Source organism: Parasteatoda tepidariorum, chromosome 12 (genome assembly GCF_982258835.1).
Source record: "Parasteatoda tepidariorum strain Cologne lab strain chromosome 12, Ptep-v5.0, whole genome shotgun sequence".
Lineage (NCBI taxonomy): Eukaryota > Metazoa > Arthropoda > Arachnida > Araneae > Theridiidae > Parasteatoda > Parasteatoda tepidariorum.
Window position 1 is genome coordinate 33,465,142 of NC_141766.1, and position 19,752 is coordinate 33,484,893.

At 30.8% G+C, this 19,752-nt stretch overlaps 2 long non-coding RNA genes across 2 annotated transcripts; one reads left to right on the plus strand and one right to left on the minus strand.

Annotated features, from left to right (window-relative positions):
• Positions 1-559: 559 nt before the first annotated feature.
• Positions 560-4,097, plus strand: LOC147801007 (uncharacterized). The gene is made up of 2 exons (XR_015430799.1): positions 560-987; positions 2,652-4,097. It is a non-coding gene; the product is annotated as an uncharacterized LOC147801007 (long non-coding RNA).
• Positions 4,098-13,697: 9,600 nt separating this feature from the next.
• Positions 13,698-16,663, minus strand: LOC147801008 (uncharacterized). The gene is made up of 2 exons (XR_015430872.1): positions 16,525-16,663; positions 13,698-13,893 (listed from the first exon to the last, which is right to left on the minus strand). It is a non-coding gene; the product is annotated as an uncharacterized LOC147801008 (long non-coding RNA).
• Between the last annotated feature and the right edge of the window lie 3,089 nt (positions 16,664-19,752).

The following is a 19,752-nucleotide window of genomic DNA, read 5'->3' on the forward strand; positions in this document are numbered from 1 at the left end:
TGTACTTTTCTGCAGTTGTCAAACGACAACAACAATTATTTTAATGTGATCTTAAATTAAATTTCGAGAATTAAAATTCGCCTAAAATTATTAAATTTCAAGAAAATAGTGAAACACAAAAACTAAAACAATTGAAAAATCTTCTGTAAGGATATGTTTAATAGCATTAGATTTGATAACTTGGAAATGCTTTACAAAACTAAAAATATAAGCCATCATATATCAATATTAACATAACGTACTACTTACAAAAATTATTATTAGGATTTTTTTCAGTAAAATAAATATAATATGTTAAAAAATGATATATTTTTCCCAATAAGGAAGAAATCTGGTTTAAATTTAATTTTTAATGCATCGATTGAAAAAAATTAAATATCAATTATCTGCATTGCTTGATTACGTTATAGCTTATTTATATTTTTAAAAAAATTCAAACAAAAATACTCAGCATATACTTAGCTTTTGAAAAATGAACTCTGTTGTTGTTACTTATCCCCCTGGTGTAGGAATGCCTACACCAGGTTCAAAAAATCCCAGTCGTCAGGTGAGCGTTGCAAGCGGGTCTCTATCTTTTAAGGAATTGGTAACTAATTTTAAACCATAGTTTCTACTACAGAATGGCAACAAGGAAATGATAACGTCGGATCAATGGGCTTTTCGCATTGTGATTGGCTGTTGACTATCACTCATGGTTGCAAGAATTTGGGAAGTTATCGCGTTTATTGTGAATTAAAATAAAAATTTCAATAATTTTGTGCACGCCTGTCTGTGTTCTCGCGTAATCTCGTATTTGGGGTGATGAAACAATTGGTTCATTGATGGATTGTGTTTACATTTATTTCGTAAACAGACACTGGAAAAGAGGAGATTTGTGTTTAAAAAAGAAATTAGGCGAAAATGTTTTCGAATTTTTAGATATTTATAAATGTAACAATAAAAATGAATGTTTTCTTTGCTATGTTTATTATTTGTTTTTAAATAAAAGTATGTCATTTTGATATTAAGAGTATGTTAACGGGTGCTCTTAAATACTTTTAAATTAAGTATTCTCGTATAAAAGCTTAGCTGCAATATTTATATAATTTTCTTACGTTCTGTTGTAAGGAAAAGAAAATTCGGATCTAAATTAAAAGAATAATTATGCCATGTAATGTCTAATCATCCTATGCATATTTCCTAACATTTGTACTTAATTATTAAGCATTATAATTGTAAATAATTCTGGAGTAAAGTTCAAATTGATGTTTAAGTGTTTATATATTATGATTATTCGACATTAAAAGTGTTTCTACTTCTAACATTTTATAAATGAATTTGTAACCCACAGTTTTAATAAAATAAAATTATCGCTAGTTAATAAAACTATGGCAAGAGAAAAATTATCGGTAAAATTTTTATGTGGTTTTCAATTATTATATATTTATTTGGAAGTAATGAAAAGTAATAATATATTTGTGAATCTAAGCTCATCATGATAAGCAATAATATTGAAATGATAAAAATTCTGTGGAAATAACAATAATATTGGAAATGAAAAAAATTCATGTTACATGAAATTTATTTTCGAATAGTTGACTACTTACTTTTATGATGATAGATTAGATTTTTGATTACATATTATTTACTGCTGTGTATTAAGAGTTAGGTCAAATGTGCATCAAGTAGCACACATAACATGCACACATGATAAAGTAAACAATTCGAACAGTTTTTAATTTGAAATTTGTCCAAGTTATAAACACTTGAAAAAATAAAATTTTCACTGAAAAAACCACTAACTTGCATACATATAAATAACTGTATTTTTTTTTTACTTAAAAAAAGTTACTTTAAGAACTTTTATTTTATAAGTTACTTTTTTTTTACTTTAGAAGAAAGTAAATGGTGTTTAAAAAAAGATTTGAAACACCATTGCAATAAACCTTTCATTTGATACCTTATATGACTTTCTGAGGCTAGGTCAACTTTCAAAGCAACCTGATTTGACCTGTGATATGTGGTCTCAAAGAATTATGAAAGAAATATTTTTTTTTAACTACAACATTCTTCTACACCTTTCAAATTTGCAGCATAGAAATTGAAATTTAAAAAAAGAAAAAAAAAACATTAATTATTGCAAACCAAAATTTTCATTAATTGAAAGTGGTATGCTGTACAACTTTTTTCCCCTTTAAGACATTTCATACAATATACATGGAAAACTGAGTAAAAAGCCTAAAATTCTTAAATCAATGATCATTCATATCAAAAGTAGTATTTATCCCATACTTTTGTCTCCTAAAATGTATCGAAAATAACATTTTTATTTTTAGCAAGTGTATTATATTTTTCTTATTAAAAAATGGTTTACCTTTTGATATGCAAAAAATATGTGAAATAGTTACAAGATATGAATAACATTTATTTCATAGAAAATATTTTTTAAAATTATGATTATTAACTCTGTTACAATATGTTATGAACAGAATTAGTAATTTTTGAAACATATAAGCATTATAAAATTTTATGAAATAGTTAGGAATGATGTAGTGCTATTTTTTTGTTAATTATTTTTATCTCATTAGACGGTATGAAAAAATCTTAACCTGTTGTTGTTAGTACTTCAACCTTCTAAATATTCTGTGACTTATTTACTTTCAATATCAAAGGCTTCTGTGGGTACGAGTATGACAGTGAGGGTCCATGAGGCTGTAGAAAACGTATCTTAACTTCTTCGTAGTTTATATTTACATCTAAAATACATCGTATCCACCATTGGCTGTACTGCAAAATTACAACATACCCTCTAATATCTTCTAAGAGCAGTTCTAAAGGATGTAACACCACTGACTGGATCTTACTTTCAGATGAATTTTAATACATTTTCGTTTTAATTGATGTGTGGCTTTCGTGTCTGTTTTCATATATTTTTTTGTGTACCGGAGATTGTGTGGCTTTTCAAAAAAGTGTCTCTATTTCTCACAATCATAATATGATTTTATAATACACAAAATTTGTTTATTGAACACAATATTAAAAAGTGTAAATAATTTACTCTAATTTTTATTTCATCAAAGTTTTTTTTAAAATTTTTTATAGGATTGTTTTGTGTTGAATGAATATCTAATTTAAATTGGTCTAAATGTTGCTAGCATATATATATATATATATATAGATTTTTTTTTCTGAAAAAGTTATGTATGAATGCTGAAACATGAAGGAAGAAATTTTTTTTACAGTACAACTATCGTTTTATGTTCAGGGGTGATTGTGCTCCTGAAAAAATCCGGATTTCCGGAATTTTCGCTAGCAGTGATCTGGAAGTTTCCGGAGATCGAAGGTCCAGACGTTTCAAAATATCATTTATCGCAGAAGTTTCCGGAAATCAAATTTTCAAAGGTGGAACTTAAAAACACAGTTTATTTTATTTGTTTGTAAGGGAGAGCCAGAGAGATACTTTATAAGCTTATATTCATGATTAATATTCCTTTTTTATCAGTAAATAGTTGTTATAATCATAAACTCAAGAAAGAAAGACATATTTGTAAATTTTAATTACCTCTCCAGGTCATCATAGCTATGTGTAAATGGTATAGGTATGTGTAAAATTTTAAATATATTTTAAGTAAACTAAGAAATATAGGGAAAAAACCTTGTTTAATTTTTTTTTCAATTTAAACTGTTTTTTTTTTTTTTTTTTTTTTTTTAACAAGAAATTTTCCGGAATTTTGACTTGGGCTCACAATCACCCCTGTATGTTAAAAGGGCATTTATTTTTTATGCTTTGTTTAGAAACATAAAGAGACCAAAGAACATCTTAAGGGATTGTGGATCTCATTTCAAATCAGCTTAAGTAAATAGAATTAAATTGTTTTTTTATTATTTGAATTAACAGTATTTGTTTATGCTTACATGGTTACTGCTACTTTATAGCCTAAAATAATAATTTCTTGTTTTGTAATCAAATGGAGAAGTGTATTATTTCTTCTTAGTCTAAATCAACTACAGTTTAAATGGTCATAAAAAGTATATTAAATTCTTAATTTATTTACCATTTGTATCAATGTTAATGTACTCAAAGTTTGGTATGAAATAAAACCTAATATAAAAAAGAAGCTGCTTTTGTACATAGTCTTAAAAAAAAGCTACAAGTAAAGTAAAGTTTCATTTTTTCATAACATGTTACACATATATAATTTTTTTTTTCTTCATTTTTTTATCATGGCTAAAATAAATTTTCATAAATTTAATACAGAAAATGAGATTTGTTAAATATTTAGTTAATTTTTTACTCATGAAAAAAAAATATATATATATATAATTTTTATTTTATTTGCATGTATAGAATTGGCATTTTATGTATAATCTGCACTAAGGCTCTTTCTCATACTGTAGCAGTTTTGAAATTTTGACATTTTTTTCAAAAAAATTATTGAATATAGCTTTTTTTATTTTTTTTATTTTTGTCATTTCTTAGATGACCCTTTGACTATCCTTGGGCTGCAACCCGCAAACAGTAAGCCTATACTTATCCCCATGATTCATGCATAGAATAAAAAGGCATACCCCATTAATTTAACAGTACTTTTTATTATTTATTTTTAATTGTTTATTTGTAAAATCGCTGTTTGAACTCTAATGCACCATTGAAAAAGATTTTCCTTAGAGCATGAGTGGTGAGTTTTCATTGCTTATTACTAAGGAAAATAGTGAGGTTAACTGGTAATCAATAAATAATGTTTCAATTTTGATTTGCTACGTTTTATATATGAATTAATTGTATTTGAAGAGAAGTGTGCTTAGGATAAAGCTCAAACTGGACTGACTCTTTCTAGATGAAATTTCAGTTATAGTTTAATGACAGCATTACCAGAATCGACAACACTGTTCCAAACATCAATGATATTAAAGAAAGCTCATCAATATTTGCAACATGCCTGATAAACCTAGTATGAAACACAAGGATAAAAGCAGCAGAATTTTATTTATTTACTTCTTTTTTTTTTTCCAGAGTGCCTTCGACATTCTAAATGCTCCTCATCGTTTGAACACTAAGTTGTTCTTTTTTTCGTAAAATCTATGCAACTTTTTACAATAGCTCATTCTAAAGAGCGGTCGAAAATATGAGCACAAATGCTATGACAATTCGCATTTCCGTCGTATCTATGAAGTTAAATTCAAGAATTTAAAAATATTTTCACATTACAGTAAAATTTATTTGTCCAAAACTAATGTTGAAGTTCCTTTAAGAATTAAATATTATTTGTATTTTATTCATTAATGATTATAAAAAGAAGTGTATTTTAAAAGGTATGAAACATTTTATATCATTCTTAACATCATAATTTTTCAACATAATTTTGAAGAGACGTAGTAATTACAAGAAGTTAAAAAATGATATTTTTAAATTTTAGGTATTAGAAAAGCTATTTATCTTATTAAAATTTAAATTTGATTGTGAAAATTACCTAATTAATAATCACGTAAAATACTGTATATCATACAGGGTGTTCTGTAATTACATCTAACACGTTGTAAAAGCTGCAAATTGATATTTCATAGAGGAGAAAAAATGACAACTTCATCGTATCAGTTAAATTAATTGGTAAATAGGCGGTATGAAAAATAGAAAACCAGTTTGAATGGCCGATGACACACGAACGTGTTAAGTTTTAATCGCCTTCTAAGTTTTGTTTTCTCTAGTAATCACAAGTTTTTAGTCAATCCCACCTTTATCAGTCGTGATTCATTAAATTGTGATTTTTTTTTTCCTTGCCTAAATATTAATTTATGACCCTTAATGTGTGCACTCGTTTTTTTACTTAAATTTCATCAAGGATTTTAAAAATATACATTAAGGTTGAACTTTATGAAATGCCCTGTTTAAGTTGAAACCTTTTATTGTTTTTAAATGAAATTATTACGACAACCAGTTTCGACAACAATGATTGTAATAGGATGATTTGAATGCAGTCATCCAACTCCATCCAAACTCAAATATGTTATGCAGTTTAAGTAATGATATTTAAGAGCTTTAAATCTGACTCTCAAAAAAAAAAAAAATCGGGATATTACTGAAAAATATTGTGATTGGAGCGCGTGGTTTTTATTTTATTTCATAATCGTCGTTCAACAGCCGACCCAATTTTGGGTTTACTGTTACCAATGTTCAACAACGTCGCCTTCTAATTTTGTACCCAATCCAGAAGACAAGGGAACTCTTGGATCAAGTGTTGGGAAATTTTTTTTATTGAAACTAACCCGCGTTTGCGTTACACGAAGAAAAAAACCACGAAATCTTATAATCCGTCTACCGTGGAGGATATTTTGCATCAGCACTGTAGTAGGTGCAAGCCGGGTGCGGAATTCGTATCGACCAGCCATTATTGGGATTCGAATCTGGTTCACCTGATTCGGAGGCGAATACTCTTTCCCTTGGTTCCATCTTCACTGAGTATTAACTCTACATGATGTTCCAATTTTATTGATTGGTACCAATTTTATTGTTTTGTCTAAATTTAGTCATCTTCAAAATGTAAATAGCAATTCGATCGTAATTTATGGAAATAAACGGTTTTTTTCTCTTAATCCGCAATGATTAATGAGAAGCAACCATGAGGGTTGATCAGCAACGTAAACAAGGGGCGGAACTTTCCAGTTTTTAATTATAAAATTACAAAACTACGGAGTTGAACATTACTGGTCGTAAACCCAAAAATTGGATCAGCTGTTCTACGACGGATATAAAATAAAATAAAATCTATCTATTATAGGCCTGGATAGTAGGGCACTGAACCCATGCCCAAGAGGTCGTGGGTTCATCCACAGCCGGCCGAAGACTGCCCGTGTAGTAAATGGTGACTGATGCAAGTTAAATCTATCGAGTTGCAAAGTCCTCCATGTTCCTATAACAAATCAATACCTCTGAGGGTACTGAAACAAAAATTTCCTTGTCTTCTGAATTTGTTCAAAATTACAAGGTTACAGAGTTGAACATTAGGAGTCGTAAACCTAAAATTGGGTCGGCTGTTCAACGACGGTTATAAAACAAAATCTATATTTTAAATAAGGCGAGTGAAAAAGTCTTCTCACAGTTCAAATAAGGGGAAAAATCAAAACTGTTACTCGAGTAACCAAAAGTAGATTACAAGACTTGAAGCGCTTTATGTTACACACACACATATATATATAGGGAGGGGGGAGAGACTCCCCCCACTCTATAGGTACTGCCGCGGTCATAATTTTACTTCTTATAATCTTAGCTTAACTAAATTACGCCGAAGGAAAAAAATGTAGCTTTAACTTAAACTAAACTCAGTGGCGCGACAGCCCCTAGGGGGCCAAGGCCTACTGGGCCCATCTCAGTTTTCTTGGCATTGGGCTCTGGGGTACAGGAGCAGATATTCCAGTTAGGTGGTCAGCCGAACGCGGAACCCCAACTGTTTAGTTCCCAAGCATGCTTGGTACTCATTTGTCTACCCACTTAAGGGATGAAAGGCTGAGTCAACCTTGCCCGGCCTGAGGATCGAACCCAGGACCGGTGGCACGGGAGCGCAAAGCACTACCACTCAGCCACCGGGCGTCTAGCTTTAACTTAAGATAATTTAAAATCTGTTCTCCTATTTATATCCAATTATGTTAGAGGCTATGTGTCCTTTTCGCTCGCACTCACTTGTTTTTTCCTATATTTTAAAAACATGAATGTAATTATAAATGGATGCAGAATTTAACAGAGTATTTATAGTTTGTCTAAGCTAAGAACTCCCCCCGCCACATGGTCTGAGGCTGTCTGCTGCTATGGATACAAGAATAGCGTATTCCAGGGAAGGTAGCTAGCCGACCGGCCTGTGGAGGGGTTAGGGAACTGCCTTTGCACCAGAAAGGTTCTGGGATCAAATCCCGGGCAAGGCATGGATGTTCTTTTCTTCTCTGTACTATCTGTCCTTACTGTGGGAGCAACGTTGGCCCACCTAATATGGTGCCCTTGTAAGAGAGGCCAACAAATATGCCCTGTTAATGTCCGAATTGACGAACAATGTTAACACAGGAGGGCATTGGGGGGGAGGGAAGGTAGCTTCTCTTTACTCTAGGGCTAACACAATAGACTGGAAAAAAAGTCCTCTAACTCTCGCTGAATCTTAGTCAAAATCTGTCCTAAGCAATGACCCCACATCCCTTGAAATAGTTAGACCTCGTTACCATAGTCACCGCCAAGGGTCTTGACAAATGGCTAGGCGAGTTTTTACTTTAGACAAACTATACATTAACTAGTTCCTTAAACATTTTTTTAAAAAAAATTGCACCTTGAGACATAAAGGTTTGCCACCCCTGGACTAAACCATCCGACAGAGAGCAATGAAATTTGGCATATTAATAGTTCGTCGCACGAAGGTTACTGTTCACATTAAAACATTATATTACAAACCGAGCGAAAAACGGATTGGAACTTTCTTGCGTCATGTCCACTTAATTACATGTCGGATAATCGAATAACAAGCTTACACGAATGGAACCAAATCATTTTGTATGCAACTAATGTTAAACTTCCCCGTTTAAATTGACATTCTTTGTTTTTTGTCCCCGCCTAATTGCATGAAGAAGAGGTACTGAAATGAAAAAAAATTGTTTATTTTGGAGAAATACTTCACTAACTAAAATGAAATTTTCGTTTTTCAGTTAAGATAAGGATACAATAGGTGGTCACTTCAAAAGGGTCCTGTTTATTAGTTGGTCTAAACAGGTGTTAGGGGTAAAATTGAAAAAAAAAATCTAATCTTGCTGCTAGTTATACATTGAAGTGAGCGACGAGTGTTTTACCCCTCTTTGAATTATAGTTCGTTTACGGTAAGAACTCCCCCCGCCACTAAATCTGAGGCCGTCTGCTGCTAAGGGTACAAGAATAGCGAATTTCAGGGAGGGTAGCTTCTCTTTACTTTAGGGCAGTGTTTCCCAAACTTATGACTTTTGTGTACCCTTTCTAAATTTTTCGTAATGCTGTGTACCACTAATAAAAAATTAGTGTATTTTTTACTATAAAAAAAATTGCACAAAAGTTAAAAATCACAACTGGCTGTTGACACCACTAATTATTAACTGCAAACTCCGCAAAAAATAGCAAATAGAAAAATACGTAATCGTAAATTTTCATGGCTAGCTTTGTTTTTAAATAAGTTTGTTTGAAATTTTCGTTTATTGCAAGATATTTCGCATAAGGACGCGTACCCTCGCTAAACTGTTCCCGTACCCCTGGGGGTACGCGTACCACACTTTGGGAAACACTTCTTTAGGGCAATATGAAGAAAAATGATTCCCTTTCTCTCCCCCACCCGAGACAAAATATATCCTAAATAGTGACCCACACCCCTATTTGAAATAGTTATATCTTGTTACCATAGTCACCCCCACAGGTCCAGACGAATAGGGGAGTTCTTACTTTAGACAAATTGTACTTACTTACACATCATTTAGAATTTTAAAAAGGTACAGAGTGATTTGTTTTGTAGTCAAGATTTGTGGTCCCCTCCTGGTGCGCTATTAGCTTTCATAAGAAAAAATTTCAAAAACGTAACAAATCAGTATACAGTGTGTCTTTCTCTTAAGTAAGAATAATTATTGCTTAATCCAGAGAATAACTCTGAGAATGATTGCAAGTTCAGCGAGAAAAGGATGGATTTGAATTAATCGAGGGGGGGGGGGCAATGAATCTGGGAAACGATATATTAAAAAAAATTCCAAACTAAAATAGCTCATTAATTTGGAAATTCTCAAGACGAGGTTGGAAAAAAAAATTTAAAATAAATAATCTGACTATGCGTTTGAGAGGAATACGCAATTATTCATGAAAGTCTTAATAGAAACTGAAAGGGAAAATCTAATTTTGATAAATTGACGAATTAAACGGGTATAAAAATAGTCTTCAATTATAGATTTTTTCGGAAGGGATCAAATAATATTTTAGTACCTATATATTATACTATTCACTAATATTGATTTATTTTTATATAACTTTAAATGACATTTATATTTTATGATACTAACACAGATACTATTAATCAAAATTGTTTATTGATCATAAAACTAAGTTTATTTAATCAAAACACTATAATTTGCATTAAATACTATTAAAAATAAAATTTCGCAGAAATGTAGGATAGAATATTGCACTATCCTTTTAATCGAATAACCCGCTCAATTGCATAGATTTGGCTGGAACTGATGATATTCCTTTAAGCGGGGTTGACTGGTTAAGCCTTAGCCGTTGTTTCCTCAAAAATCTTAAAGATAACATCATTGATACTTTATAGCTCTATTTAATAACAATAAAAAAGAGTTATTGCTTGTACTTTATTTAGTTCTTTTTTCTCGCTACGTCATAATTTCAATCAACAACAGTTCCGCAATTGACTGATTGTTGACACGTTCTCAGCAGATCACCGAAGTCGAGCATAACTGGCCGCTGTCAGCGTGCGGGTGAAAAACTACTTGGATCAATCTGTGAAGGGACCGAGGGTGTGAGGTATTGGTTCTCGTTAAAATGTTATACGTAAGTACTTGACTTCACGCGCATGTCGTCGGTCTATCGAAGCGAAGGGAGCCTCACCTCGGCAGAGTTCAAAATTGTGATGGCATGTCTTCAGATGATTGTCAGGAATGTTTACCAGACCGTTACCAATAGCCCATTGAGCAGCTTTAGTGCGACGTAAACAACAACAATGAAAAAAAAAATTTACGTGGTAGCACTATGTCACCAAATTATCTCTAAAGTTATCTGAAATCACGTATTTAATTTGTCACGTCTGTCAAAATGTGTTTCGGTATAAGTAAATAATTTAAAAACAGCGGTAATTAAAATTAAAAAAAAAATTCTTTTGCAATGAAAGGCAAAATTAATGGGAAAGTGGTACTAATTTGCTTAGGAAAAACGTAGAAAATTACTTCAGTTTTATTAACCGCTGTCCCTCTTTTCTTTTTCTCTGGCCTTTTAATTCCTAGTAAGAATATATATATTTTTTTGGTATTCTCTCTTTAAAAATAAAAAGTCAAACAGCTGATAAAAAATATTTGTTAGATTACGGAATTATATATTTTACTGAAATATAAAATTCAAAATAATTAGTTTGGAAAAATCTTTTTTTGATTCATATTCAAAAATGTATTATAGATTTTGTAAATTAAAGAAGTTTCAATTATAAATAACTGTTTCGCTAAGATTTAAATAACTGCATATTAGTTAAATTGTTTGGAAGTGAACCGCGTTTGAAATATTTGACTTTTTATGCAGGAAAAGACATGGTGTTTCACGTTATATTTCATCTCACCAAATATTATTAAACTTCTAAATTTATTTCCCACCTATCCTGACATGAATAAATACAAAGAAATAATGAAAAAAAATATATTTAATGAAAATTCTGAGTCAAAGTGTTAATGCTGACGCTCAGTTCATTTAAGTAATGTAATAGATGCATATTGAAATACTAAAAAGTAAGCCATTATGTTACAAAAAGCAACATTTATGGAGTTCAGGTACTTATTCGTATAGATTAATCGTAAACAAGCGCCATACTATTATTGTCGCCAATGATGCTTAATTAATATGGGTAATTCCTATTATATAAATTAAAAAAATTACTTATTTACAAAAATTCCAAGTTAATGGATAATTTCGATATTATGCCTAGTAATGTTGAATACAGTTAATCTCAATTTTAATGGGCTGAACAACAAAAAACAGGTTTTGTTATGTTTTTGCTTATTAATTTTGTCAGTATATACCGTTCAGTTTTGTCCACGATTTCATTGGGTTGTTCAGTACCGAGTTATTGTTTTTTTGATTTTATTAATCCTGTTCGAAGAGTGGATATTCAGCTAGTTGAAAATAAAAAAAAGTTGAATTACAGTTCGTTAAAAATAAGCTAACTAACGCTTTTCGTTTCCCGAAACTCTTGTTTTTTTCTCAGGTCAAGAGCTAGCCCTTGTACAATACTTATCAATATTTTAGTCAAATAACTTCTAAACGTACTATTGGACGTATTTTCAAAATTTTAATTAAATATAGTAGCATTAAATTCTAACTTGAGATTCATTTAAACTGAAATAGTTGCAGTGTTACAGTAGTAGCACATTGGATACATATGTACTATAAAATAGTATCTTTCTCTTGATATACATCTTCAAGAAAGAATAAATAAATGAGATAAATTTTCTTTTGAATATATTTATTTTTAGTGGTAAGAGTACAGCATATGTAAAAAGTATAAAAAAGGAAGAAAAAAAATTATTCAAGTTGGATCTGAGAATTTGAAGCACGTATATTTGTTTTTGTTCTTACACAATAGACAGAGTATGGTAGCTAGCTTGACTCTATGAAGGTGCTTGCAGATGCAATCATATAAGGTCTATGACCACTATCAGTGGCATCATCCTGAGAAAAAGAGCAGCTAAGTCTTTCATTATAACTATTGCATAGCTGCCAACCTTAGGAATCAAAAATGAGGAACACTATATGCGACAAAATTATACGCACTAATTACGAGAGTAAGATAAAATTTTAATTATTAAATCATAACATTAATAGACATATATTTAAATATGTAAATTAGTAAAACAAAACTATAAACACTATCTTTTGTGGGAAACTTATAATATTAATGTTTTATAATTAGGAATACCGGTATAATATATTAAAAACAAACATTACCTATTAATATATAATTATTTATCTCCAAATTATAAAACACTGGTAAATAATAATCTACATCATAAACAAATATTTCTGATGCAAGTGTTTAAATACTACAAAAAAAAATTTCCAAAAATAATAATTTAGTGAAATAATCAGCAACAGACAGCTATTGGAATAATATTTTCCAATAAAAAGCTACTAAAAATTACTTTAGCACAATAATCACAGGATGCATGCTTGTGGCGATCCGAAAAAAGGATTGGTTTAAAATCAAAAATTTTATGAAAATTCAGAATTTTTATAAAAATATCAGATTGGATTTAAAAATTAGGAACAAATCCGAAAAATTCTGAACAGTTGGCAGCTATGCTATTGTCTGCTTAGTCAGCTGTAAAATAAAAGCATTTTTCTAGATAAAAAAATAGAAATCATGTTACTTTAAAATTCTACAGTGGATCAGAATCCAATCAAAGACTTCAATTATATTAATAACTGACAACCGTGCCGGAAAATAAAGAGCTTAATTATTTTTATGAATTTAAAAAATATACAATTATATTTAATACATATAGCAAAACCAATGACTGAAATGTTATCTTGTTACGGTACAGAGATATTCTTCAAACTAAATGAGACTCTGCATAAACCATTGTAGAAAATCAAGTCCTGGTAAATATATCTCACAGAAAAGCTTTAAGCAGACAATGCTGTGAGACCATTCCCCGGGACAAACATGAATCATCAGCAGAATCCAGGCAAAAGCTAGAAGAGAACAAGTTGCTTCAAATTAATATTGTAATCAAGATACCTTGTTAAGATTTAAACCAATGGTTAAGTATATAGATAAAAGCACAACTCTTCAAATTGTGAATCTAATAAAGGATTGCATACATTAGTTTGAATCAATTTGAATTACAGAGTGAAAGAACATTTAGCACAGAAGTATAAGTTTTAAGTTATAAGCACAGATTAACAGAAATTTTTTTATTTATTATTAAATCTGGCATATCCATCTTTTTCCACGCATATGGCATACTTGCGACACTTTCAGAGTGGTCTCACAACTCTTTTGGGTGGAAGCATCACTCAAACTCATACTCGGGGATTTGACACATCTGTCACTTTAAAATCAAGACATAAAAAAGGAGTGTAAATTATTGCAACATTAGCTTTGTTGCTCGATTTTTTCTTTTTGCAGATCCCCAATTTAGTCAGGTTACTTACATCTGAAAGAGAGGGAAAGTGTCTGATTAATATTATTTAATATTTCTATTGCAGCATCAATCAGGGTTTACATATAAAGACTAATGGCTTTAAGAACAAGACAATCACAGGACATTACATCACAGCATTTAATAGTTAGTCACAGCACAGATTTTATTATATTTTCTTTACACAACATAAATGACCCCACAGCCAATTGTTCAGTTGGTGTGTGCACTGTTGAGTCACCGTTTACCCTAGAGACAGCCACATAGGCTTCTTAAAGGCACGAGTTCATGATGGATCATGGAATGTGCATGTTGTGTTATCCCCACGCTGACTTTTAATGATGAGTCAGTACATGTTGATGTGTTTGTCCATTGTTCAGGTTTGATTGCACTGTTCCCAGTTTTTTAGTATCTAATCATCTAAATTCTGTCGACATCACCAGTTCCTTAATGAATATTATTTTCTAAACCTTTTACAAGAATAAAAAATAAAATCATAAATTAATTTTCTAAACTTATTAGTATCTAGATCAAACATTAAATTAGTTCTTATTTAGAATGCAATAAATGCCACTGATAAAAACAAAAGTAATAAATATTTTTGAAATAATCAAAGTAAAAGAATATATATTATTAATAAAAGAGGAATATACTAACTGGTAGGGCACTGTCTTTTCCTTAACCACGGTGTGATTAAAGACAAATACTGATAAACATTAAAAGATCATTTAATTCATTCTGACTTTAATTATTTTATTAATACTGTAATAATTTATAAACAGTGCTGTACTAACAGTAAACAATCCGTACTATAACAATACAGTTGGGGGAAAAAAACTCACAACGATTAAGGTATAATGCCACTGTTAAAAATATACAATTCTCCGAATAATCAAAACATTATAGTAATAAAAGAGAAAGATACTAACTGAGACACTCATATTAGCTTCTGTTGAGTCTAGATCTCATTTACGCTAACAAAGAATAGAATTAGATCAATCTCCGTGCAATCTAAAATTTTTTATAATCTCTTTTAGTGTTGAACATATACCCATTGCTATTTAGAAATAGCAATTGGCATTATTCATTAGCGTTATTAGCATTATTCATTTAGTATATTTTACCAAAGGCATTTAAAGTGGAAGAGTATTTATAATTCAGGTACAATGCTCTAAACAATCTTCCCTCTGTCCTTTAAGGGTAGAACCAGAATCATTGAGAGAGAGAACTAGTCATAAAATATTCTATTGCATCTAAAAAATTTTCTGCATTGTGTAAAGTAGCACAGATAAGAATATTAGAAAAAAAACACTCTCTACTGAATATTTTTCTTTACAGCATCATAGTACTAAATCTGTTCAAGTACTGTCAGGGATCTGTCCAGACATTCTGTAAAAGGTCCGTATTTGTAAAATTGGGAAAAAATTACTTGTAATTTGTGAATATAAAATAAACGTTAAGTCACATTCTTTCAACCAGGGTCCTGCTTTTGTGAATTTGTGCAAATAGGGTCTGTTATTGCAAAAAAAAAAAAACTTTTTCAAGGAGTTTTTAAATTGTAAAGACTTACAAGATTATGCCCAACACTGTAAAATTATAATTAAAAAAATTAAAATTTAAAAAATAAACAGCAATTGCTGCTACTAAATTAGAGATGCAACATACAAATATTTGGTATTTTGCCTATACTGCTGAACGCAGAATATTCATTTCGGACGAATAAAGGAAGAAGTGTCTGCCGAAGACAAAATTTATTTAGATTACACCTCTAATTCTCCCCCCCCCCCGGGAAGGGTTTATTCGATTAACAAAACAATAATGAAGATAAACGAATTTGTGAAGGGTCTGAGTAAAGGATAAATTATTTTGTGAAATGTCTGTTTTTATGAAAAGATATTTTGTGAATAGTTCGTTAACGGACCCAAATCTCTTCTAAACAGATATCTGACTGTGACTACTCTTTCTTATTTGTATGGGATGAGTTCTGGTTATCTGGCTAAATGTCAAGACAAGATTACAATATTTTTATATTATTAGTATATAAAGTTGTGTATAAATACACTTCTTTCTTTAGCAACTTTGCTATGCATTCTTCAAAGATGTTTGCCAGTTGAATATGGCCCTGGCAGTTTAAATGTATGTGATCTTAACCAATACATTCATCCACAGATAAAGCTGATTCACAGAACATTAGCCCAAGTAAAATTCACGAAGTTTTAATTACTTCATTGAATCGCTTTATAGTGACGTTTTCAAGATTAACAAAATGTTGATGCATACGTTGATCTTTCAGCAAGAGAAATTTCTAGAGTTCCCTTCTCTTTTTATTAGTTCCTGGCGGCTGGCTACCCAGAATTATTCTTCCACAGATAACCAAACAAAATCTCCCCAATAACCCCACAAATTTTATTAACCACACAAGCCAGATTTTTAAAGTTGGGCATTGTACCCAATTGCACATCATTAGTTCCTTTATTTTTAAGAAAAGCAAAATAAATTATTATTTTATAGCACAACCATAAGTAATATTAATAAAAAAATAAATAAGTATCTGAATTAGAATAGTTACACAAGATACTAACAATGTCAACAAATGGTTTAGATACATCGTCATTAAATATGTAAATAAATTACATTTCAACTTACCAACATGAATTAAGACAAAAACACAATCGTCCCTTCACAACTGCACACTTAATTTGTCCACACCGATTCTAGGGTGTGCAAACATCGATATCCCATTTTCATTCAGCATTTAAGTAATTAGCCAATTACTTCTCCAGGGAATCACCTAGTAAAAAAGTATTTTATGAAGAGAAAGAAGAAATATGAAAAGTTTGCTTTACATTGTCCACGTAAACTGTCAAAAATCTTAGGGTAATGAAAAAAATACAATTATAGATATAGTTTGAGAAGTTAAATAATTGAAAAAATTCAATTTCATATTAATATCCAATAAAGATAACTTAAAATTAAGATAACTTGCTAATCTGAATTATCTTCTAATTTATTATAGTATTTGTATAATGTATTTTAAATAAAACAAATTATTGAGTACAAATTGTTTTGCACAGAAATGTGATACACCTATAGAATAAAAAATTTTTTTGAAAGTATGCATGCTCATAATTTATTCAATAGTTAAGACAACCTAAAAGAATAATAATGAATGCAGTAACTGTGAATGAAAATGATAAATATTATCTAAATTTGTTCCATTTCTCTCAGAATTTTTTTTTTAAATTAGTTTACAATAAAATTGAAACAAATTATTTTAGACATGATCAAAACCCTCTTTACTATTTTTAAGAAAATTCAATATTAATCTTTCTATATAAAATAAATTTTAATTAGCAATATATTTCATAGAAAAAAAAGATACCTCTGTATTATGTCACTAAAATAAACATAAATCAAGTAATTTAACTAAATGAAATTTCATTACTAAACTGCTTCACACAATTTCGGCAGATCAAACAAAGGATTTCTAAGGAAGCAGAGAAAAACTTTGATAAATGAATTTTTATAACGATTTTCTTAAAATACATACATTTTACAAACTATTTACTTTAAAATCTAACGCGTGGTATTCACAGATATTTAATAAAATTCATTAATCTTTTTAAAAATTTCATGTAATTTTTTTATATACTGCTATGAAACGTACACTAATATTATAAATCTTTAATTAATAAGAATTACCTGTAATTAAAACTTTCATGATGATAAAATATGAAATCCCGCGCTTTGATAAAATATGAACGCCAATTGCTTTGGCGAAAAAGTTTGGTCACACAATCAATATAGGGTTATAAGAAGATTGATGGATAAAAGCTAGCGTCAAGCTCACTCCGCCCAGTTACCAATTCCTAAATTGACCAAATATCGTTGCAAGCATATATGATTTATCTACGAGGTGCAAGATTACATTAAATTTCATCGTCAAAACTACTACTACTAGAATCGCTCTCAGTGTCAGAATCAGAATAGATGGAAAAAGAAAGATTTTCCTCAACCTCTTCGTCGATTCCGTCAGTTTTCCAATAATTCTTCGAAGTCATGCATCACTGTCTGCAGTCTGTGTGTGGGATTGTACGCCTGTGATGGAACTGAGGGTGTGCGGTATTGCTATTCGTTAAACTGTTCTATCATAAAGTGCTGGACATCGCGTGTAGGTCGTCGGGCTACCGAAGTGAGGGTGCCATCCCCTCTGCAAAGGATCAAAATTGTAATGGCATGTCTTCCAATCATTATCAGGGATGTTTCCCAAACCAATAGCCCATTGTGCAGCTTCAGTGCGACGTAAATGAACTACAACAGCAACAACAATATGTGTGCAATACTTTTTCCATATCTCATTTCCAACATTTTGTATGGCTTAAATTTTTAAGATGTTTTAAGCTCATATCAGCAGCCACTTTTCTTTTTCTAACATAACGTTTAATATCTACCCAAAATAATTCTATGGGATTTAAGTCCAAATCATAACGGGGGAGTCTCAAAACATCATGGCCCGGTTCTTTTAAGAATCCATCGATGCGATATTGTTTTTCTGCAGGTGCATTTGCTGTAATTAATTCAAATAATTCAATTTTTCGCATTTTTTATTGTGTTTAATCTTTTTCTCTAACCAGAGGCACATTTTATCTTTTGTTGAACTTTTTGTTGGTACAGGATTCAGCACTTTTGTATGGTAAACTGCATTATCCATAACGATGACCGAATTCGGAGGAATACTTGGTAACAGCTTCTCAATTATTCATTTTTCGAAATTTTCTAAGTTCATTTGTCCATGGTAATATCCAGAAGCAGATCCTGCTTTAAATATCAAGCCGGTATTTGGGATAAAACCAGATTTGAAGCCAGCATGCACCACAATCAGGCGATATCCTGCGCTATAATGACTTCAACTTTTTCATCTGTCCAACATTTTTTGAAAGAAAGATTGCTGTCCAGCCACGTGTCTTCTAAATAAATTATGTTCTTATTTCTCTGAGAAAACAAAATCTCCAGCTTATAATGTTAAATCGCTCCATTAATATATGCCTCTGGTTTTTGCAACTTTATTGAAGACCTGTAATATGGAGTTCCTCTTTCCCATGGAAAATTTATTCTTTTTTTTTCACCTCCGGAAGCAATCGGGATAAAGACGGAATTTTTTTGTTTACACAAAACTCATTGACTGTGTTTCGAAGAACACAGAGATCAAAATTGTCTAAAATTGCATTTCTATAATCAGGACACTTACGATGTTTTCCCAGGAAAGATATCTTTTTTAATTCGCTTAATTGTTGTAAGCGAAACGCCAGTAGCTGCAGCAGCACGTTTCTGTGCTTGTGAAATTGGAATTAAAAACCTTCCCGCTCTGGCTTCATCTTCGCAAAAATTTGGTTACATTATATATGATATTTCTCTTTTTTGAATGAATAGTTTATCCTTTCTGAGACATTTTGCTCGGAAAGCACAACAGTTTTTAAATTTAAAATATATTTAATTAGCTAGAGTTAAAAAAAAGGTATAATTAGCGATGTTAGTAACTGAAAAAGAATTCACTGTTTGTGTTTGGTGCGCATTAAGGGTTGTCTTAATTTCAAGAGCGGAGATGTTACTCCTCCCGAGGTGAAATGAATTCTGCTTCCGAGGAGGTGGAGCCAAGTGTCAACTCCTGGTGAACTTGCTATACAGCTTATTCAGGGATGATTCATCGTGGTTGAAATACAGGCGATCATGCACCATTCAAGATCTTTCTTAAGACCGATCCTTTAAATATAGAGCAAACTTTATTTTACAAGCTCTATGTGTTTTTATAATTATTTGTTTTCAGAGGTTTAGTGGGGCCGGAATGCACTGGTTCGACGCTCTGGTACTTTTTTG